The sequence below is a fragment of the Balaenoptera acutorostrata genome, chromosome 7 (genome assembly GCF_949987535.1).
Source record: "Balaenoptera acutorostrata chromosome 7, mBalAcu1.1, whole genome shotgun sequence".
Lineage (NCBI taxonomy): Eukaryota > Metazoa > Chordata > Mammalia > Artiodactyla > Balaenopteridae > Balaenoptera > Balaenoptera acutorostrata.
Genome location: NC_080070.1, coordinates 115,281,140 through 115,304,525, shown reverse-complemented (window position 1 = coordinate 115,304,525; position 23,386 = coordinate 115,281,140). Strand labels below are relative to the sequence as shown.

General features: G+C 51.2%; 1 protein-coding gene across 5 annotated transcripts in view; it reads right to left on the bottom strand.

Moving 5' to 3' along the window:
- Positions 1 to 16,085, bottom strand: part of GRB10 (growth factor receptor bound protein 10) — a 222,400-nt gene extending 206,315 nt beyond the window's left edge. Inside the window, exon 1 of one of the 5 annotated variants that reach the window (XM_057550410.1) lies at positions 15,938 to 16,085. The gene's annotated coding sequence lies outside the window, so the exon portion shown is untranslated. Of the gene's footprint in view, positions 1 to 15,067; positions 15,244 to 15,275; positions 15,695 to 15,937 lie in introns of those variants that run through there. The other 4 variants (XM_057550415.1, XM_057550413.1, XM_057550411.1 and 1 more) reach the window with 4 other exon arrangements.
- Positions 16,086 to 23,386: the final 7,301 nt, after the last annotated feature.

Sequence of the window (23,386 nt, the reverse complement as noted above, 5' to 3'; positions counted from 1 at the left end):
CACACATATGGCGGGTAAATTTTCAACAAGATGCCAAAACCATTCAATGGGGAAAGGACAGTATTTTTAACAAATGATTCTGGGGAAACTGGATATCCACATGCAAGAAAATGAAGTGAACCCTTACATTACCCATAAACAAAAACTAACTCAAAATGGATCAAAGACCTTAACATAAGAGCTAAAACTAGAACTCTTAGAACACAGAGGGGAATATTTTCATGACACTGGATTTAGAAATGACTTCATGGATACGACACCAAAAGTAAAGGACACAACAGTAAGAACACTCTCTGACAGAAATCGCAGCAAGATCTTTTTTGATCCACCTCCTAGAGTAATGGAAATAAAAACAAAAATAAACAAATGAGACCTAATTAAATTTAAAAGCTTTTGCAAAGCAAAGGAAACCATAAACAAAACGAAAAGACACCCACAGAATGGGAGAAAATATTTGCCAAAGAATCAACCAACAAGGGATTAATCTCCATAATATACAAGCAGCTCATGCAGCTCAACATCAAAGAAACAAACAACCCAGTCAAAAAAATGGGCAGAAGATCTAGATAGACATTTCTCCAAAGACGACATACAGATGGCTAAAAAGCACAGGAAGAGATGCTCGTCACTAATTATTAGAGAAATGCAAATCAAAACTACAATGAGGGACTTCCCTGGTGGTGCAGTGGTTAAGAATCCGCCTGCCAATGCAGGGGACACGGGTTCGAGCCCTGGTCTGGGAAAATCCCACATGCCGTGGAGCAACTAAGCCCGTGTGCCACAAGTACTGAACCTGCGCTCTAGAGCCTGCGAGCCACAATTACTGAAGCCTGAGTGCCTAGAGCCCGTGCTCCGCAACAAGAGAAGCCACAGCAATGAGAAGCCCGCGCACCACAAGGAAGAGTAGCCCCTGCTCGCCACAACTAGAGAAAGCCGGTGCGCAGCAATGAAGACCCAACACAGCCAAAAATAATAAAAAAAAAAAAAATGAATTAAAAAATTAAAAAAAACTACAATGAGGTATCACCTCACACCAGTCAGAATGGCCATCATCAAAAAAATCTACAAACAATAAATGCTGGAGCGGGTGTGGAGAAAAGGGAACCCTCCTACACTGATGGTGGGAATGTGAACTGGTACAGCCACTATGGAGAACAGTATGGAGGTTCCTTAAAAAACTAAAAAAATAGAGCTACCATATGATCCCACTCCTGGGCATATATCCAGAGAAAATCATAATTCAAAAAGATACGTGTACTCCAACATTCATTGCAGCACTATTTACAATAGCCAGGACATGGAAGCAACCTAAATGTCCATCAGCAGATGAATGGATAAAGAAGGAGTGGCACATATATACAATGGAATATTACTCAGCCATAAAAAAGAATGAAATAATGCCATTTGCAGTGACATGGATGGACCTAAAGATTGTCATACTGAGTGAAGTAAGTCAGACAAAGATACATATCTTACGTTATCGCTTATACGTGGAATCTAAAAAAATGGTACAAATGAACCTATTTACAAAACAGAAATAGAATCACAGACGTAGAAAACAAATCTATAGTTACCAAGGGGGGAGGGGGGGAGGAATAAATTGGGAGGTTGGGATTGACATATACACACATATATAAAATAGATAACTAATAAGAAGCTACTGTATAGCACAGGGAACTCTACTCAATACTCTGTAATAACCTATATGAGAACAGAGTCTAAAAAAGAGTGGATGTATGTATATGTATAACTGATTCACTTTGCTGTACAGCAGAAACTAACACAACATTGTAAATCAACTATACTCCAAAAATAATTAATTAAAAAAATAGACAAATTGAACCTTATCAAAATTACAAACTTTTATGTACTATAAGACAAGAGAGTGAAAAGATAACCCACAGGAAGGGACAAAATAGTTACAAGTCATATATCTGATAGGGGATTAAAATCCAGGATAGATGAAGAATGCCTACAACTGAAGAAGAAAATCAAGACCACAGTGAGATACCACTTCATACCTATTAGGACAGCTATTAGAAGGAAGGAGGGAAGGAAGGAAGGAAGGAAGGAGGGAAGGAAGGAAGGAAGGAAGGAAGGGAGGGAGGGAGGGAGGGAAGAAGGAAGGAAGAAAGGAAGGACGGAAAAGAGAGAGGGGAGGGAGGGAGGGAGGCAGGAAGGAAGGAAGAAAGGAAAAAGACAAAGAGAAATTGGAAATTACCAAGTATTAGTGTGGATTTGGGAGAAACTGAAACACTTGTGCACAGCTGATGAGAATGCAGAATGGTGCAGCCCCTGCGGAAAAGAGTCTGGCTGTTTGGCCATGAATATTAGCTCTTGTGGCACGTATTAACCTTCAAGAAACACTAAGTTGTTCAACATCACCACGATGCTTGATAAAAGATGACCAAGGAGCGAGGTCCAAAGCCCCCACGGGGTCCTTCAATGCTCGTGCTGACCAACTAGGGGGCAAGAACACAAAATTTCCCAAGGGCCCATTATCGAAGGAAGGATGTTGGTGGCAGAATTTTTCAAAAGGTAGAAGAAGAGGTGACACTGCAGAGTGGAGCCTGACACAGAGAACACAGGCTCGCAGATGCAAGTTAAGACCAAAGCTGCTGTAAGGCCACCTCCCCTAATGGGAAAGACCACCTGGCCCCAGGATCCAGCAGAGGGCAAAGCTCAGGCTGACAGAAGACGGACAGGGACGGAGCCTCCTAGGGACACAGGACTTGTCCCTCTCCACCACTTGAGGTCACCCGGGGTTTTCACCTGATGCTGAGATGTAAAGGTGCTAAGCAGGGCCTCAACAGCAGTGAGGCCACAATGGGGCCACAAATGCTACATTCCTAAAATGAAAGCAGGCAGGGCTTCTAGAGCATTCAAGATCCAAAAGGCTGCAAACCTTTCTCAAAGTTCTCTCTCATCATAAACAGAAGAGAAACCACTGAATAAAACCCACGGCAACCCAAGTAAATGTCAAAGCAGGACTCTGTGCCCATATTTATAAATGGAATAAAGTATGGACACATTTACAAATGCCATGTATAAGTGGAATACTACTCAGCCATAAAAAAGGATATAATGGCATTTGTAGCAACGTGGATGGACTTGGAGGGTATTATGCTAAGTGAAATGAGTCAGAGAAAGACAAATACTGTTTGATATCACTTATCTGTGGAATCTAACAAATACAACAAACTAGGGAATATAACAGGAGAAGAAGACTCACAGATACAGAGAACAAACTAGTGGCTACGTGTGGGGGAAAGAGGGGCAACACAGGGGTGGGGAGAGGTGGAGGTACAACCTACTGGGTGTAAGATAGGCTTAAGGATGTATTGTACAACATGGGGAACACAGCCAATACTTTGTAATAATTGTAAATGGAGCGTAACCTTTATAAATTATATTAAAATGTTTTAAATTAATTTTAAAAAGGGAACAAAATAAATAAAACAAAACAGAATGCCACATATAACAACGTAGGGCTAATCACTAAAAATTCTCAGTAAAATTCTCAGACTAAAGTAATAGCATCAGTAATAACAGCTCTTACAAGGAAGGTAAAGTGTCCTTTTCAGAGAATTTCTAGAGAAAAAGACACTGAAGATAAAGGGAGAGGAAATGCATCGACTTTAGTACACAAAACAAGGCCCTGACCAGCAGCAGGTGTGTGGCCTGGGAGTCGGACAGAGATGTGGGAGGTCAGGCCCCACCCGTCTCACTGAGCTGGAACCTGCATTTAACAGCATCCCTAGGAGATTCATGGGTATACTGAAGTTTAAGAAGCGCTGTTTTCAGACACTCTTAATATTTAACCTGTGTCCATACTGAAATTTGCCAGTGCCCTCCAGGAAAATAAGTGCAAAACACACATCACTTTTTTTTTTTTAATTGAGGTATACTTGATTTACCATATTTTATTAGTTTCAGGTGTACAACACAGTGATTCAAAATTTTTATAGATTATTCTCCACTTATACTTACTATAGAATATTGGCTATATTCCCTGCGCTGTACAATATATCCTCGAAGCTTATTTACATCACTTCTTTGTTGCTGGGTGAACCCACGCCATCCCTCTGCTGCGGTCCCCCTTCCTCCAGAGGAGGCCCTGCTGTCAGGCTAAGTGGGGCGGGCCCAGACGAAGGAGGCAGACAGGCTCCTCCAGCACCTGTCCAAGGACGGATGGAGCAGGTCCTCAGCCTTCTGCAGCAGCCTTCAAAACCCTTCCCCAACCTGAGCACGGACCCACCACTGGGTCCTGCATGGCCACAGGGGCCACATGTGATTAACAAACAGACCAACAGCCAAGGTGTCACCAGCACCGCACTCAGAAGCCAGCTCGCAGACGCAGCCAAGGAAATTCCATTCAGGAATTCCTCGAACCCCCAATGCAAATGAACAGACAGTGGGAGGACCGTTAATTCTACGGAGTGCATTTTTCAGCAGCGAGTACACATCCTGCTCAACCCTCCAGGGCAGTACCCGTGGTCCCTGCTTCACCCTGACGCCCGCCCCACCCCACAAGGAGACCGCACCTCAGCGTACGGTTGCCGAGTACCCCAAATTTTAAGTAAGTGTTCTTCTGTGGGTCTCCGCCACCCGATGCTCTGGAGTACCAGAGGAGAGCAAAATCCCCATGAGCCACCTGCATCCCCACCCAACACACGGAGCTCGTGGGTCCCAGCTAAAGAGGGGTCATGACCTGCTTCCACCGCACACAGGGACAGCCCCGCAAATGCCACTGAAGGCCCAGGAGCAGAGACATGCACCAGAGTCAAGGCAGTGGCCTGGTCCCCGGGGCCACTTCTAACTGGACCTGAAGCTCAGCACTTTGGGGCATCATCAAAATCCCTGATCGGTCGCTGGTGGCCTTTCATCCTTACAGAGACCAAAGAGCGAAGGCGCCCACTTCCTGCTCCCTCGCTGGGAGGGAGACCTTTGGCAGTACAGACAGCAGGACAATAGCTACCCGTGCGCTGTGCGCGGTGCCTACAGTGAGACCTCTATCAACACCCTGGCAGGGACTCCTGCCACCAACCGACAAATGGCAGCTGATCAAAGAGACAATCCACGTGTTAACAGGCGACCTGATTGTTTTCTGAAGTGGGCGGGCAAGGAGGTCCCACCTGTGTTTGGAGCAATTAGTTGGACCCCATCAAGAGGGTGAGATCTCCCCAACATCTGCCTCACTTGACCTTAATGGCCCAAGAGGTGTCCCCCAATGAGAGCGCAGGCTCACGAGCAAAGACGCAACATGACCAGATGTGTTTACCTGAGGCTTTGATGCCAGATTACACATGCCATCGAGGTTAAACAGAAGTCCAGCCAGGCGTGGACATATATACACTACCAAATGTAAAATAGATAGCTAGTGGGAAGCAGCCGCATAGCACAGGGAGATCAGCTCGGTGCTTTGTGACCACCTAGAGGGGTGGGATAGGGAGGGTGGGAGGGAGGCGCAAGAGAGAGGAGATATGGGGATACATGTATATGTATAGCTGATTCACTGTTATAAAGCAAAAACTAACACACGATTGTAAAACAATTATACTTCAATAAAGATGTTTAAAAAAAAAAAAAAGTCCAGCCAGGCCTTGGCATTCCATTTTCAGCAGAGAAAAAAGTCCCGTTTCCCAGAAGCCCCATCTGTTCGTTTCCCCAGCTGGTTCCCACACCCACTGCCCTCCACTCGGCTAAGAGATAGTGGACAGGCTTATCTGGGTGCAGTTACTACTTGTTACACATTAAACAATGAAGATTACAAATGGTTACATAACACCGTCCCCTGGCTAACGTCCACAGAGGCCGTGGGATCCTGGATTCCGGCGGTGGCACGGCCTTCGACCGGTCCGGGAGTCGCGCTTCCGAGAACGCGCGCCCCTCGGAGACCCTCCGCCACCAAAAGGCGCAGCGAGGACGGTGCGCCGCTGACCGCCAGGGCCTGTGCAGGCGACCCCGGGCTGGCCCCTCCCGGCCGGGGCGTGGACCAGAACAGAGCCCACCGTGGGCTGGACTCCGGCGCATCCTGGTGCCTGCCCGCTACAGGTTGTGCCGGAGCCGCCGCACGGGGTCGCTGCGCTCCCGCAGCCGGGGCTCGGGTACCAAGGAGTAGGGCGCAGTGCGCAGGGCGGGAGAGCGACCAGGGTCCGCGCGGCTCCGCCCCAATCAGGAGCCTTCAGAATAGAAACACGGATCCTGGGGTCCCGAGCACCCCTAGACACAGCCTAATGTGCTCTAACGCGGAGAAGGGTGGAAGACAACCCCGCAGGAGTGGGTACCACCCTGCCTCCCAAACGTGCCCGATAGGACTCACCCCATCAGGTGCACACAGGACCCTGCGGCGGAACCCCGGACCCCGTCCTAGGACCACACTCCTCCACTTCAAGGGGACGGCACTTTTAACGAAGGGGCAGAGCACAGCCTGGTCGAGGTGCACTACAGGAATCCCAGGACCAAACTCCATGTGACAAGGTCATGCCTCCAGGCCCCGCATCCCCTGGATGTCTGGTTCTCAAGGCAATCCCAAAGAACCCCTTCCTCTCTCCGTTATCCCATGCACACACCCCCGGGCTACCTCCACCCTGATGGAGAAGGACACACTGGCCACTGTCAGATGCCAAACTCCTCCTGACCCACCCGTGAAACGATGCAGAGCCCCAGGTGGGGGGAATCTCAGACCCAACATCAGTCCGACATGGGACTGGGCACCTCCACTCGCTCCCCTCACCTGGGGGAGGGGGGTCGCGTGACCACCAAGGCTGGCCAGTTCTGGTTTTCCAGGGTCAGGATCCTCTCATAGCCCTCCCCAAAATGCCAGAGCAAGAACAGCAAGGAAGGGAAAGGCTATTTCTTAAAGCCACGAGTGCAAAGCTACTGGATGTCACGCAGAAAGCGGGGCTTCATTTACAACAATACAAAGGAAATGACAGTATGCACGTGCAGCAGGCGCTGTGCTAGTCACTTTGAATTCATTACACACATACAACTATACATACACAGATGTGAACACAACCCTGAAACAAACGAAGGAAAAAAGGCAGCTTGGAGTAAGTGACTTGCCCAAGGCGACCGCGCTAGCAAGGATACCACAGTCCTCCCTCCTGAAGTGCGCGGCGGGAAGGGCTGGGATGGCACTTAGAACAGTAAACTTGGATGCTGAACCACGCTCACAGGTACGGGGACTGGGGAGCGGGCAGTGGCATCGAGGTGCCGTGTTCAGACACACAGAGAAGCCACCAATGTGCAGCTCCCAGGACAAAGTGGCCAGAGGAGGGGCTCCACGGTGAGCAGGGCCACGTTATTTTCCTATTTTAAAGGCAATCGAGGGGCTTCCCTGGTGGCGCTGTGGTTGAGAGTCTGCCTGCCAATGCGGGGGACGCGGGTTCGAGCCCTGGTCTGGGAGGATCCCACATGCCACGGAGCAGCTGGGCCCGTGAGCCACAACTACTGAGCCTGTGCGTCTGGAGCCTGTGCTCCGCAACAAGAGAGGCCACGATAGTGAGAGGCCCGCGCACCGCGATGAAGAGTGGCCCCCGCTTGCCGCAACTAGAGAAAGCCCTCGCACAGAAACGAAGACCCAACACAGCCATAAATAAATAAAATAAATAAAGTCAATCGAATGAAAGCCGTGGAGGCCAGTTCTGAGCGCAGCTGAGAGCAGGGCATCCAACCCCAAGTGCAAGGCCACAGGCCCGGCCCGGCCTCTCCGGGAGGTGGAGATGCAGCAGAGGGAACCGAGGCACAGGATGCAACCCTGAGCATCCAGAGGAAATCACGGCGCTCAGAGATGAACTCTCCTACGGTCCCAGAGCCAGTCACTGGCAGGGGAGACCAGCTTTCCTTCAGGATCCAGACCTGAGGCCTGCCTGCTGCTCCTCGAGGCGGTGGCTTAGGCGTGCCGGCCTCCCCCACCCCGCTGCTCTCAGCCTGGACGTGAGCTCCTTGGCATGATCCCACGCGCCCTGCAGCCTCTGGGTTGGGAACAGAGGGCCTCCAGAGGGAATCTTTTAAAAGGCATAAAGGCTGGATGGCGTGCGCTGAACGCCAAGCCAGAAGAGGAGATGAGCCCCACACACCACAAGGCCCAAGTGTCAGGAGCAAGGAAGCAAGAGGGTTCACAGGAAGTCCAAGGCGCGGCTGGACCCCTCGAGTGCCCCGCTCTCACCACCAGCAGGTGGGTTTCTCTCCTGAAGCAGCGACAGGGCTGTGGCCTCCGGTACCACACTGAGCACAGGGGGCCAGTGCTGCTAATTCTGATGGGACGGCTGACGGCTCCAGGGCTCCCAGGCCCTGATCGTGGGGATGAAAAGAGGCTTCTTCAGACAGTCTGGCCCCTTCCGAGGAGAAAAGACCCAAGACTGGAGCACCGGGGGCTCCCCACACAATGGGGCAAACCAGACAGCGGTACCCCGAGGCCCACCATCAGCCTCCCAGGGACGCCTTTGAACGTGGACAGCACAGCAGGGCCCCGACATCTAAGCAAAGCCTTGAGCCCAAAAGATGAGGGACAAGCGCAATGGGTCAGACACAACCCCACCAGCCTCGCCTGTCTGGGTCTCTGTCTGGCCACTGCTGGGGCGACCACCGGGGCTCAGGCGCGACAAGCCCCAAGGCCTGGGACGGCCTGCACCCAGCACCTGCAGGCTCGCGCCCAGGCCTCGATGGAGGGAATGGGCACCGACTGGAAGCTCTTCCCCTCCCCCCTGCCGCCCCTAGGACCGTCTGGGGAATCACAATATGGACCATGGGCTCCTCTCAGTTGCCCAGGCAGCCAGCCGCCTGGGGACCTGCCCCAGGGCCCCCCCTTCCCCTCACCACTGCCTCCCTAGCTCTGCACGTCCAAATAAAACATAAAACACACCCGCAAGTTCTTGCCTGCCATAGGTTCTGCTTTCTGGGTACGCCAGACCCAAACGTGCAGGAAAATAAATAATGTAAAAATTGGAGAGAAGAAACTATGTAAGAAAAAGAAAAAGAAAAAACAAAAGGTAACTAATATATCCAGAAAGAGGTTTAAAAAAATAACGCATCTATGAAATCAGAATATTGCGCCATTAAAAGAAGAATAATTATTCAGGGTAATGATGCTGGCTCACTGACTGCACCAGACATCCCACTGTGCTGGAGGAAGTTGACAGTGGGGAGGCTTGAGGGCAGGGGGGTCAATCTCTCTATTTTCTACTCAGTTTTGCAGTAGATCTAAAACTGCTCCAAAAAATAAAGTCTACATAAAAATAATAACCAAAAAAGAAATAAAGAGGTCCTTAGAAATTAAAAATGAAAACAGAATTTAAAATCCAGTAAAAAAGGTTAAAAAGTCTAGATGATATACTCCACAACCTAGCAGAACTCAACAGATTCAGATAGGAGACAAAAGGTAATTAGAGAACCAGTCCGGGCAGCTAACACCCATATAAAAGCAATTCTAGAAAGAAAGGAGAGGAAGATGGAAAAAAAAGAAATGAAAGAATTAATTCAAAAACAGGTCCCAGCCCCAAGGATCTGAGTTTCCAGCTTGAAGGGGCTCTTGATGTACCCTGCACGATAGACGGATAGACGTAGACACCCAACCAGGCACATCTACAAGGCATTTCTGAATAAAGGCACAAAGAGAAAATCCTACAAGCTTCCAGACATGAAAAAAAAAAAAGAAGGAAAAAGAAAAAACACTGAATAGTGAAGAGTACAATAAGGACATTTTCAGACACGCAAGGTCTCAAAAAATTTGCATGCACCTCTTTTTTGGAAGCTATTATGGAATGGTCTCCATCAAATTGTGGGAAGAAACCAGGAAAGAGGAATCATGAGAGCCAAGAAAAGAACAAAGGGCCTGCTCAGGATGATGGAGAAGGAAGAGGCCGGGATAAAGCTGAGCAGGGAACCTGGAGGGCAGCCAAGCACCTGGGGACGAAAGGCACACAAGAGGTTGCTTCCCAAAGACACAACTGGCTGGATACCTACGGTGTCTGAGAGAATATTTGCACACCTGTGTCAGCTTGGAGTGGAGGTGGGGGTCAAGAGTGATAAGTACCTAAACTACTAAGCAAATGCAAATACAACTCCAGAAGAAAGCAAGACGCCCTGCAAGACAGAGAAAGTGATCACAGCACACTACCTGGCTCCACCAGCAGTGTTTAGGGCTGTTGCCATGGCGTCAGCACTGCGTGCCGGGTCCAGCCAATCTCACCATAGAGACAATGGGAGACAGGAAGTACAGGTCAGGATGATGGGACAGAGGTCGGCCTCCTCACCTTCTAAGCAGGGAAGTCAAAGAATTCTACAGGAAGCCGGGGCCTGGGAGGGTGAAGAGGGAGCAAGGAAGGCAGCAAGGAACTACGATACATTACACAGACATCTGCTTAGAAACATGGAGGTGAATGCAGAAAAGGTCGGCTGATAAGCCTGGTTACTTCTGGGGAATTGACTCTTTAAACTATGTACCTTTATCACTGATTTAAAAAAACTAAATTTCAAGTATGCCCTGGGTGTTGAGGGATTAGAAAGCCAGTGACCCTTCAAATGGACCGAACTTGTTTGGGAAGGCCACGAAAGCAGAAGACGGGGCCCTACCTGGGGACAGCAGGACACGACAGAGGCTGGCTGTGTCCACCGTGGCCCTGCAGGCCCCGCGGTGGGGAGAAGGGCCAGGACATGCCTGCAGTTAAGGAATGGCCCAACTAGGGAGCAAGGAGCTGTCCTGCTTTACCCCCCTTCCTCCACTAGGGAGATGCCATGAAGGTCTCATGCACTCCTTTATCTAGAAACATCCTGGAGGGGTCTCCATGAGATCTACACAGTTCTTCAGAGGAGCACAGAGGCATTCCAGAAAAGGCAACTTGGAGGCTCTTGGGTAGCACACTCACAGACTGTGCTGGTCCAACCAGGACATCACCCAGCTCAACCTCCCAGCCCACAGGAAGACTCCTAAGCAGTGTCCCGGATCTAGTGCAGGCATCACCCTTAGGCCAGGGGAGACCTCCCACGTGCATGACGCTACCGTACAAACTCCTGAATTTAAACGTCCCTCAGTTCATAGTAGCTTTTTGGTCACGATGAGTTTCTTGGAGCAAGGAACTCTAAGATTACTATCAGATATGGGGCATAATAAAAGTCTTCAGATTAAAAGATGTTTGCAACTCATAAAAGGTTGGAAGAAGACACTCCCAGGGATGAAACTTTCCAAAAAAAACCAATATGGAAACCAAAGGCCCAACTGGCTGGAGAAGTGAGTGCGCAGTGTCCCTCTCCTCTGAGAAGTATCTCAGGTGTGACCCAGGCTAGCTGAAGGCCCCTCCCTGTTGGCGCCCACCTGACAGGGGTCTTTAGGTGCCCCCTGGGCTCTCTCTTGCAGAGTGAGACACCGGAGAGCTCACAGACAGGGCCGGACAGGGGGCCACCGGGCAGTTCCAGGGGGCAGCGCAAGGACAATGGAGGGTCCCAGCTGCCCACCTTGCTTTTAGTTGTGGTGACAGTAACACAGTGAAGAAAGACAAAACACAGCAACCCCTTTCTGTGCCAAGTGCTTTTTGAGCCCACATTACTAGGCGAGATTGCAGCTGCTGGGGCCCGGGCCCATGGACCTGGCCCGAAAACCCAGCCCGACTTCAGGGAGAGTCAGGGCTGCCCAGCACACAGCCCTCGGACAGGGTGCAGGAGCTGCTCCCTGGGGCAAAGTCAGCCCGTCGGGACCGGCAGTCCACGTGCATTTCAGTCCCAGCTGGGCTAAGCATCTCTGCAGACTCCAGACCCCGGGGTCCTGAAGACAGATGCCGTGTGTCCCCAGGTGCCTGCACCCAGCGGTCTCCATGCAGACGCCCAGCGCCACAGGCGGCCTGAGCCCGTGCATCTCAGCCGCTGCCCATCTCTTGCTCCTGGTCACAGAGAACCAGTGTTTGACGCCTGCTCTTCCCCGTGGTCTGCGGCCAGGCGAGGTCTCCATCCCGCTGTCCACCTCTGCTCATAGCATCCTACCCGTGGGCAGTTCAAAGTGTCGGCTACTCAGAGGCCAGGAGAGGCTTCTCGCTCACAGTGACTGGTGCTCAAAGCCAGTTTCAGTCAGTGCCACAAGGTTTTGTACAGTTAACGGGTGCAGAGACAAAAATACAAAAAAAAAGCAGTCTCCCTTCTGATTAATAGAGAGACCTTGCAAATTCATAGGAAGCAGCACAACCAAGCCAACGAGCTGCTCTAAGACAGGCTCAGTGTCGCAGAAGCAGTGTCTCTGAGCCCTCACACGTGCCACATGCCAAGGTACCCACGATCCCAAAGGCACCCCACCCTCCCCACAGGTCAGCACCCCTGTGACTCTCATTTTACCAATAAGCTTAGTTAACCTGCTCACCCAGCTAGTAAATGGAAGAACCAGGGGTCTACCTGGGCAAAGCAAAAGGGAGCAAGATGTCTTTTTTTTTTTTTTTAAAGACAATCAGCTTCAAGAATGTTTTCAGGCACTACTACAATTTGTGACAATCAAAACAGTCTTCAAATCTCCCCCCCAATCCATATGTAAATTCAATGGTGGAAAAACAGGAACAATATCCTAGTTTTCCCAGGGGCAACCAGTCGTTACCCACCAACTTCATCCCATGCATTCCGGGCAGGGATTCTAAAGCAAGACTATGACTTAAGGGCCAGAGAAGTCATCTCCACCTCAACACCCATCCCTTTCACAAACGGACAAAAGAGCACTTGGGCAGGCAAGGCTTCTCTCATTCTCAAGCCCACCTCTCCCACTACACGAGCAGAAAGGGATAGCTTTTTGGCGAGGGTATATCCCCAAAGGGGAAAGTCACAAGCACTCACTTCTACCTCTGGGAGGGTTTTTGATAACTCTGGGACGTGGCTTTCCTTGTTGCCATCTCAAAAAACAGTCATACCATGCCTTACGTTATTAAAGAAAAGCCAGCAGCCTGGCGATTTTAAGCTTCACCTGCTTTCATCTCCTTACAGTTAACAAGACCCATGATCGCCAGGAGCACGGACGCTGGATGGAGAAGGTGGGGGAACAGCTCCCCAGAAATGTGTCATAAAACGCTAACACAAAGTAAACACCAGCCAGCGCCTGCATGGGTGTGATCAGTTATAAACACTAAAGTTAGCACACAGGCCTTGTAGGAGGCTCCCAGATCCCCAAAGCACCAGTTTGCCAAGCCTTGCCAACCAAGTCGCTTGACTGCCCTAACGTCTTCCATCATCTCCCACACATCCACAGTTAAGCAAAAAGTAAAGACAGGTGAAATAAATTCTCAACTGGCAGGAAAAGTTTTAGTTAAATTCTGAACATATGACTGATGACTTCAAAGAAAGGCATAGCAAATGTTTTCTCCTGATGGGCCCACACGATTCCACCTTGGTTTAACGGCCTGAGAAACAGACACAGGGATCACAGCCCGAGCTGCAAACGCACACGCTTCTCCCCATGAAGCAGGACAGAATTCCCTGCGGTCAGTCTCACAGTTCTGAGAGGCAGGCCAGCCAACCGCTGTGCACGGTCCTCTTCCCCTGTGGTTAAGAGTTGGACAGAACTCCAAGGAAATAAGTTTCTTAAATTATGTCGCCTTGAAAGCATTAGGTTTTATCAGATATACCAACCTAGAATTTCTAAAGCTGTCGGATGAAGGTGAAGGCACGGTAGATATCTCTGTCCAAGCAGGAGTCTGGTTTCTATACGCTGTAAAGTCTTAGACCAGGCTCATCATCCAAATCAAAAGTTCGGGAACAGCTCTTAAGAGTCTGGCTTTGCTCCTCTCTCCCATCTGAGGGTCAGTGGCCACAGAGATGGTCACTGTAACTGGGCCAGGGCTGCCCCAGGTTCCGATCCTGGCAGCTACCACCCTACAAGCCCTGGACAAGTAGCTGGCATGAACATGCCCAGCTCCGCGTTCCTGGACCACAATGAAAGGCATTTTGCCCAGTCCACTGCTGCCCCCAAAGCAGTGCAGACCATGGGCAACACGCAATACATGACTTTAGGGGGACACAGCTTTTATTAAAACATGATTTTAATGACAGTAAACAAAACTACTGTTTCAGACTCATTAGTTCGTGGGTATCAAAGTTTCCTCCCAAACTAAATGTGGATTTAAGCACAAAAAGTGAGTGGACAAAAGAAGGCATTGATAATAGCCTGGTGATAGGGCAAAAATCTGGAAGGCTGGGAGCCCCGGGAATGGTAACAGAGCCTCCTGGTTCTCCGGGTGTGTGACCGGCACGGGGAAGGGCCGCTTCTCTTTTAGAGACAGATGCACCTGTACAGAAGGATGAACCTAACAGAGCTTAAAAAAAAAAAAAAAAACAAACCCCAAAGCTTAGGCTCTGGTGATAACTCTGGCACTTGCTGGGCCCGTGACCCTGGGCATGCCAATTAATCTCATGAGCCTCAGTTTCCATGCCTGTAAAATGGGTAGCAGGAGGCTGTAGAGGATTTAAAGCAATTAGGCTTTGAACGTGTCTCGTAAACCGTGAAATGCTACAGAAGTATCCCTCGCTACAGTTCTCAATTACGCAAGCAGCTTGCTGGGTGTGTGACTCTCTCTGTCCTCAAATTCTCTCCCTGTAATCCTGGGATTGGCCTGTGTGGTCCTTCTCTTTCAAGGGTCCTCAATAAAACTCAAATATTATATGCAGTAATCCTAGAGTTCTGATTTTTAACCGAAAAACGCAGTCATCTACCATCATTCCTGGAAACACTTTGGTTTCAGAGCTTTTTCCCTAATAAAATACTACCGTAAAAGACACCACCATCGCCAGAAGTCAGAATTTCTTTTGCTACAGAAACCTAGATCCTATCCATTTTTCCTCCTGGAAAGAACGAAGGGAACTCTAGGTCAACTCTTGTGAAAACCGTCCAGCTTGGTGCTGTAAACCCCAGTCAACGCCTGTTGCCGTGCTAACAACATGTGTTCTTAGTAAAACTCAGCGAAACGTTAGAGAGAGCACCATTTCTGAAACTCGGGGGCTCCAAACGGCTGAATCAGCATTTTCAGAAACAAAGTGTCCTGGGCCTGGCCTCGTAAACAGCAGCAAAGAGAAAGTTGTGCAATAACGCGTGTTTACTCACGAGCGCTACTTGTTTGGGTCTTTTCTTCGCATCTCTTGAATGAAGCTGGGGACAACGTTTTCAAGAAAGCAGCCGAAAAGGTCCGGGCCCGAGCCAAGTCACCTGTGGCTCCCCTACGTGACCCACCGCCTCGTCAATGCAAACGACAGAAAGTTGGCGTTTTTTCCAACCCCAAGACAAGACGAACACAATAAAAAGTGGAGAATACCCTCATTTCCATAACGCACATGCTCGAGGGCCGTCGCCAGGCAGGCGTGGGGAGAGGAGATCGCAGAGGCCGAGAGTTGCATCAGAAACTGCCTTCTGTGAACGGCACGGCTCTTATCACATTTCCCCGGCTGGCGGGCCGCTAACCCGCGCGCCCTCGACTTGGGGTTAGGCCCGGGCAGCGGGGTCACCGGCAGAACCAGAGGGAAAGATCCCAGGCCCGGGCGCACTCCGGCTCGGGAGGGTCCGGCCCCACCGCCCGGGCGCGGGCGCACCGGGGGCTGCAGGGGCGCGTGGCGCCCACTCTCCGGGCGGCCCGGGAGCGCGGCCTTGGCCCTGACCGCCCGGTGACGCGGCCCCCACCCCCGCCCCAGCCCCGGTCCGGCCCGCGAGCCGCCGGCGTCGGACAGGAGGGCTCCAGCGGGCGCCGCCCGGGCTCCCCGGCTCCCCGGGGTCGCCGACGCCGCGCGCCGCGCCGGGTCCCCGCCCTCGCGCGCCGCAGCCCCCGGCCCGAGGCGACGCCCTTCCGCCCGCCGCGCCCCCGCGACGCCCGGCGTCCCCGGCCCGGGCGGCCCGCGCGCAGACAATGACGCCGGGACTGCCGCCCGCCCGCCGGCCGGCCACAAAGTAACTTGGCGCCGCGCTCGCCGCCCAACTCCGTACCTGCCGCGGCGCCGCTCCCGGCCGCCTCCGCCTGGCCGCCCGCGACCCTCGGCGCGGCCGGGGCGGCGCGGGTCCCGCGGGGCGAGGGCGGCGCGCAGGGCGGTCCCGGCCCCCGCGCGCCGCCGCCCGGGGACCGCGCGCAAACTTTGGGCTCCGCGCGGGGCTCCGCGGCCTCCGAGCGCCCAGCCCACCGCGGCGCGCCGCTCGCGTCCCTCCCTGCCTCCTCCCGGCCTCCCCACCCCCTCGATGGGCTTTAAACCCGCCCGGCCCCGCCCGCCGCCGCCACCGCCACCGCCGCCTCAGCCTCCGCCTCCGCCGCCTCCGCCTCCTCCCCCGGTCGCTTTTCCTGCTCCTCCTCCCGCCGCCGCCGCCGCCCGGACCGCTCGGGGGCGCCAGCGCGGGCGGGGCCGCGGCCTGGGCGCAGGGCGGGGCGCGGGGGGCGCGGGGCCGGAGCTCCCGGAGGCCGCTGCTGCTGCCGGGGGCCGGCGCGGGGAGCTGGGGACCCGCAGCCGGGCGGGGGCGCCAGGACGCCTCGTCCCGCCCCCGGGACCCCCGGACGCGGGACCCCGACCACCCAGGCTGGGGCGTCCGCGAAACACACATCGGACCTGTCCTGGAAGGCAATTTGCAAGCGAATTCTTTGAAACTCAAGAAGGAACTGTACGGCCTCGATCCTCCGTCCCGGGCGCAGCGAGAGGACAGGACGGAGGAGAGATGGCTGCACGGGCTGTGCCTCCCGGGACCGGGAAACCTGGGCTCGAGTGTCAGCTCGCCTCCAGCCGGGTCTGGAGCCTAGACTCTCTCGTAGCCACGGTTTCCCCATCTGAGTGCCAGCACCGGAGCGCGGGTGGAGTGGGAGGCCCTGCATATTTTCTTAATGCCACCGGGCCTCGAAGTCCTTATCTTTGAAATGGGCTAATAAGCCCGCCTCCGAGTGATGTCCTGGGGGTTAAATGTGGTGTTTAAAGCGACTGGTAAGAAGGAACCCCTGAATTCGTGGAAACCATTGTCATTAATATGATTATTAATCTCTCTACCGAATCAAAATTATAATACAAATAGGATAATAATAATTATGTCTTTCTGGGATTTGATGTTATAAAAGCAGCTGCAATAATAGTTTACCTTTACTGAGAATGCGTTTTGTGCCCAACTTGCATTAATCCTCTTATTTAACCCTCTGAACTTGTTACTAGGAGATGCCCACTGCACGACTAGGAAACCAAAGCTCCCAGAGGTTAGATAACTTGCCGAAGGTCAAGTAGCTGGTAGGTGCAGAATAAGGATTCTGCCAAAACCCTTTAGGGCACTTTTAATAGCTCTTGTTTTTCCCACCTTTGGCCTGATTTATCCATGAAAGTTCATCCTTTCTTGTAACTGAAATAAGCCTCCAGAAAATCTCTCCCCATTGGTCCAAGTTCAGAAAACCCCAAGGATGAAAATCTAGAGAGAATAATGTGAAGGAGCTTAGTTCCTGGAAGAACCAAATTGAGCACAAAGACTCCTGTTGTAGACAAAGGATCCAGAGCAAATTAAAGAAGAGTAAAAAAGAGTTGGGCCACTTCTCGAAAGTTGTATGAGCTTTGACTCTTACAGCTTTGCCAAAGGCTCCAATCAGCAAGGAGAGCCTGCACCAGCCGGAAAGCCTGATACTCAGGGGGCTTTTATAGATATCTGAAAAGCACTTTATACATAGACATTTTTCCCTGAATCATTTGTAGGTAAGTTCCATACCCTAATATAACCCCTTACCCCTGTATATTTTGATATGTCTTTCCTATGAGTAGGTATGTTATCTTACATAATCACAGTACAGTTACCAAATCCATAGCTTTATATTGATAAAATATGTGTATCTATTCTTGGTCCATATTCCAGCTTTGCCAGTTGGTCTGACCATGTCTTTTATAGTATTTCTTTCCCCTCCATCCCAAGATCCTCCACTGTAGGGTCAGGTATCGTATTTAGCTGTCTGAAAACGTACGGGTTTTCAAACATTACTCTTCACTGAGAAGGGATGAAAATAAATGTCCTCAAGTGTTTTCATGGTGACAGCAATCCCCAGAATTCCTAGGACAGGCCCTCATTCCCCACATTTCCCAGCTCCGCGTAGACCTTGCATGATCCTTCTGGGCAGGGCCCACTCAACACCACTACATGATCCAAGTTCATGAACTTGTCACTCTGGTTGTGGCGGTAGAAGCTGCAGCTGTCCCCTGTGTGGCGATCCGGACCAGCCGATCCTGTGGGCAGACTGCAGCTTAGTGCCTTCCCCTGCTGCAAATTCTAAATGCCCCCGGGACGCGTGCTCCTGTTCAGTAGGATGGAAGCCGCCACCGTGCAGTACAGCCACGCGGGATGCAAAGTACCCTGGAGAACCAGCCAGGCGGTGTGGCTTTGGGCTCAAGAGCTTCACTGAGGGACATGCATTGGCAGCAGTTAGGTGTCAGGACAGAAAACGGGATTTCGTGATCGTGAGGAATTCAGTTGTCCAAGGATGTGCTAGAGCCTCCTTCAGCTGAAAGCAGAGAATTTGATAGACTAATTGTAATTAGGAATGAATTGATTAATACCTTCTCCCCTGTTGACTGTGGGCATGGGACAGGGATAACCAGATGCTGCTCACTAGGGCCATCCCAGCAGGGGGAGTGCCTGGCGCCCAGTGTCACCGCTGGGAAGCCATATCCTGCAAGTGAATGCATCAGCAGAGCAAAGGAAGGGAGGACGTGAATGCTGCGCCCTGGGGCCCGGGCTCCGGCTCAAACGTTGCCAACAGCCTTGACGGAGGAAAAGAGTATGAGGTGAATGGCACACTGACAGTGAAATGCTCTGGCCAGAGCGGCCTGGCCTCACTCCCGCTCCTGTGGGGGGACGCCAGGCCTGCGGCCCCACTGGACACAGGCGGGTGCACCAGGAAGGCAGTGCTGGAAACCGGTGGTCAGCGGTAAGGACTGGTGGGGGTGGGACCCATCTGCAGTCAGGATAAGAAATACAGGCTGCCCCTGGCATACAGAGGTGGGGAGCCTGGCGGCATTCCAGGAGGGCTTCCTAGAGGCAGCAGTGCCCCAGCGAGTCCCGGAGTATCCAAGATGGTCAGTTCCACAAAGAGGGAACCAAAGAAAAGTCCTCCCAGATAGAGGGAGACTTCCGGGCCCTACCAGAGCCAAGAAAGAACTTACCAAGTAGTTGCATTTCATCATGAAATACTGGGCCAGAGCAAACGAGGGCATCAGGAGGCCTGACGAGACACCAGGATGCAAAGGTAAGGAGGGGCTTCTCCATCATGCTCTGGCGTTTCTACTTTATCCCAAAGGTGGTGCGAGGGTCCGATCTGTCTGTTGGGGTTCCACCGGCACAGTTTCCCCCCATGTGGAACTGTCCATAGTCCCCCAATACCCACACCCTTCTTTGGTCCCTACCCAGCAATTGATGGCACTTGGCCCAAGGTGTGTGTTTGCTGGTGGGTGGAAGGACGGGCCAGCCAGATGTCTGCACCTGGGATCCGCAGGGGGTCTGGCCCCGGAGACCAGGTGAGGAACAACTGACTGCTCCAGGCTCAGTCTGTGAAGGGAGAGGCTGAAAGTCAGCCCCAGACAGACAGACGCCCTCTTTCTCCTGTCTCCCTGAGCCTGGGCTCCTGTCCCCCTTGTGTCAAATTTCCATGAAACCCATTTTCCTTATGATGTCTCAATATATAAAACTCTCCTTTTCCTGAGGAAGCTTGAATCAGATGACTTTACAACCAGGTAGTCACCTGAAGGATGTTTCTTAAGTCTGGTTTTTATTGAGATTTAATTTGCCTTCAGAAAACTTCGTATTTTGCAGCGTTTTGGAAAGGTATACGGTTGTGTTACCATGACATGGGTGAAGATGTAGAACAATTTCATCTCCCCCAAAGGTTCCCTCGTGCCCCTTCCCCACACCCAGAAGCCACTGAGCTGCTTTCTGTCCTAATGATTTGCCTTTTCAAGATTGTCACATGAATGGAATCACACAGTATGCAGCCTTTGGATTCATCCGTGTCAATCCGTGAATCAACAGCTTGTTCCTTTTCAATGCTGATTACTATTCCGTGTATGGATGTTCCTCAATTTGTTCATCCATTCACTAGCTGATGGTCATTTGGGCTAGTCCCAGTTTGGGACAATTATGAATAAAAAGGCTATGCGGGTTTTTCTGGGAACGTAAGTAGGAGCGAGATCTCGGGGTCAAATGAAATGCGTTTGACTTTGTAAGAAATTGCCAAGCAGTTTTCAAAGTGACTGTGCCATTTGCATCTGCACCAAAAAACCTGTGTTTCAGTTGTTCTGTGTCTTGATCAGCACTTGGTGTTGTCAGCCTTTTTAATTTTAGCCATCCTGACTGGTATGTAATGGTGTCTCATTCTGATTTTAATTCACGTTTTCCTCACGGCAAATAACATGGAGCACTTTTTTCACGTGCTTACTTGCTATACGTATACATTCTTTTCTGAAGTATAGATCTCTGGCCCGTTTTTTTTCTTTCTACACTGTTTTCTTATCATTGAGTTCTGAGCATTCTTTATATATTCTGCATACCTGTTCTTTAGCAGATATGTGTTTTGCAGATATATTCTCCCAGACTTTTCCATTTTTTAACAGTATCTTTCAAAGAACAGAAGCTTTTCATTTTGTGGGTTAAAATTTATCAATTTATCCTTTTGCATTTTTTTTTTTTGTATCCCATCTAAGAAATTCTTCCCTAACCCAGGATTGCAACAAGTTTCTCCTATGTCTTCTCCTAGAAGTTTTACAGTTTTTAAGCTTTACGTTTAGCTCTGTAATCCAATATGAGTTAGGTTTTTTTTCTTTTTTTTTTGTTGTTGTTGATTTTTTTTTTAACATCTTTATTGGAGTATAATTGCTTTACAATGGTGTGTTTGTTTCTGCTTTATAACAAAGTGAATCAGTTATACATATACATATGTTCCCATATCTCTTCCCTCTTGCACGATGACGTGAGGTGAGGGTCAAGGTTTTGTTTTGTTTTGCATACAGATGTCTGCCTGCTCCACTGGGTGACTTGCAGGACTTGGAGGATCCCAGCCGTGTCATGGCTCGACCTGGCTTCACTGTGGTGCCAGGAGACCAGCTGGGGGGCTTCTGCTGGTGGCCTGTGACGGAGAGGACACGAGGTTCTCTTGGAGGCAGCCACTTGAAGGCCGTGGGTGGGACTGGAGGTTCCTGGCAGAGCGGAAGAGGAGCTGGGGAGGGAGAGGAAGCGCAGGAAACTCCCGCGGGCAGCCGAGCACGAGCTGACTGTGGTCCACACGTTTTTGGTGGGCTTGGTAGGGGAGAGAAAGGGGGTGGTCTCTACTGTGCTTAAAATATTTAGAATAGGGTTAAAAGCCTGAATCTTTTGCCTGAAATCACAGTCTTAGCTTCCCTTGAAAACTCAGCACAGCCAGCAAAAGCGGTCCCCATTCCCACGTGGCAGCCATTTCTGGGGCCACCTAGCCTGGCTGCGGGACATGCAGGTTCACCCCGGGCTGCTTTGCTGCTTTGCCAGGGCCATGGCCCTGCCAGAGGGGAGAGCAGAAAGCCGCGGGTCCGCCGAGCTGCCCGGGAATCCTGCTTCCATCGGTGTCTTGTGGCTGTGGACTTTGAGAAAGCCGTAGATGGCCTCCCGTGAGCCACGCGTTTCTTCCAGGCTGAGTTTCTCAGGCAGCCCCTCTGGTGGCTCTAGGCTTGGATGAGGCTGTGGAGACCACGGGCAGCGGTGAGCACGGTGCCCGGCTCGCAGGGAGGGCAGCTCTGCTCCTCCTTCAGCGTGGCCTGTGGCTGGCGCGGGCAGGGAGCCTTTGCACCCCACCTCCCGTGCTCATTCTGAGTCGTCTCCGTCTTAGTTGAAAGAGTGCCGTGCCCCTCAGGATGCTTTGGGCTGCAGGGAACAGAGCAGGGCCTGCCACCGTCATCCATGACCCAGGCCCTGGTCACCCTTGATGTAGAGGTCACGGTGCCTCTGGTGTAGAGGTCTAGCTCCAGACATCGGTGCCCCTTATAGCTGTGTTCACAAGCAGAACGGGGACACTCCTCCTCCCTTGCCTCCTTCCAGAAGGCTCCAGGAGATTTCTTCTCATGTGGCCAGAATATGGTCTCGGGTCCATGCCCTAGCAGCAAAAGGTAAAAAGGTGAGCATCGGGCACTTTTAACCTCTGGATTGGGGTGGGGTGAGCATCGGGCACTTTTAACCTAACAAGAAAGAAGGTTCAGAAGGGCGGCTGGTAAATGGACAGCCAGCCACCTCTAGACAAAAGGACATGGCCCTTGTGGCAGTGGAAAGCCAAGACCCCACCTCCTGTAGAAGAAGCATCCTGGGAATTAGGATCTGGGGGATGACATACAATTCTGAATCCCTAAGTATGCTCGCTCATGCCTCTAAATCAGGAGCTCCTTTTCAACTACTTAAAACACAAGTCAAGTCAGCCCCTTCACTCAATTAGAAGTTAATTAACCGCTAATATTGTACAAACTTTCCTTAATGAAATATATTTTCAGCCCAGTACACTTTATGGTTTTAATAACCAACGTTCAAGAGCTAATAGGAGAATCTAAAATAAGAACAGAACTGTTTAATTGGTGAAATTGATCTAGAGCAACAGAAGATTTTGTATTCGCAAGCGTAGCTGGTGTGGTGTGTGAGAAGGTTAGTGACTGTGATTTTAAGGCAGCATCTTTTTTTTTTTTAAATAAATTTATTTTATTTTTGGCTGCGTTGGGTCTTCGTTGCTTCAGGCGGGCTTTCTCTAGTTGCGGTGAGTGGGGGCTACTCTTCGTTGCGGTGCGCGGGCTTCTCATTGCGGTGGCTTCTCTTGCTGCGGAGCACGGGCTCTAGGCGTGCGGGCTTCAGTAGTTGTGGCTTGCGGGTTCTAGAGCACAGGCTCAGTAGCTGTGGCACATGGGCTTAGTTACTCTGTGGCATGTGGAATCTTCCCAGAGCAGGGCTCGAGCCCGTGTCCCCTGCATTGGCAGGCGGATTCTTAACCACTGCGCCACCAGGGAAGCCCTAAGGCAGCATCTTAATGTTTAAATTGCTAAAACCAGAAACCCCTTCAGTTAGTCAGCGTACATTCTTTACGAGGATTAATCTGCCTGCAAGTGGTGTGAGACTCACAGAAAATAGAACAGCTAATCCTGGAGATGTAGCTGATAAGCATCCCGCAACCAGCCCTCGCTGTTGAGGAAGAAACCCTGTCCAGGTGAACAAGGATCAGGGGAGTGTGGGCGTCCATCCTGGGGCCGGTGCTTCTGTCGGGCACGTGTGAAGGTGTCAGCTGCACAGAGGAGAATCATGTTTTATGATAACGTGCAAAGTCTTTCTTCTTTGTGCAGAGGTAAGTGTCACCCAGGACCATTATTGTTAAGAACTCATAAGATTTAAAGATTGAGGGACGGGCTTCCCTGGTGGCGCAGTGGTTGAGAATCTGCT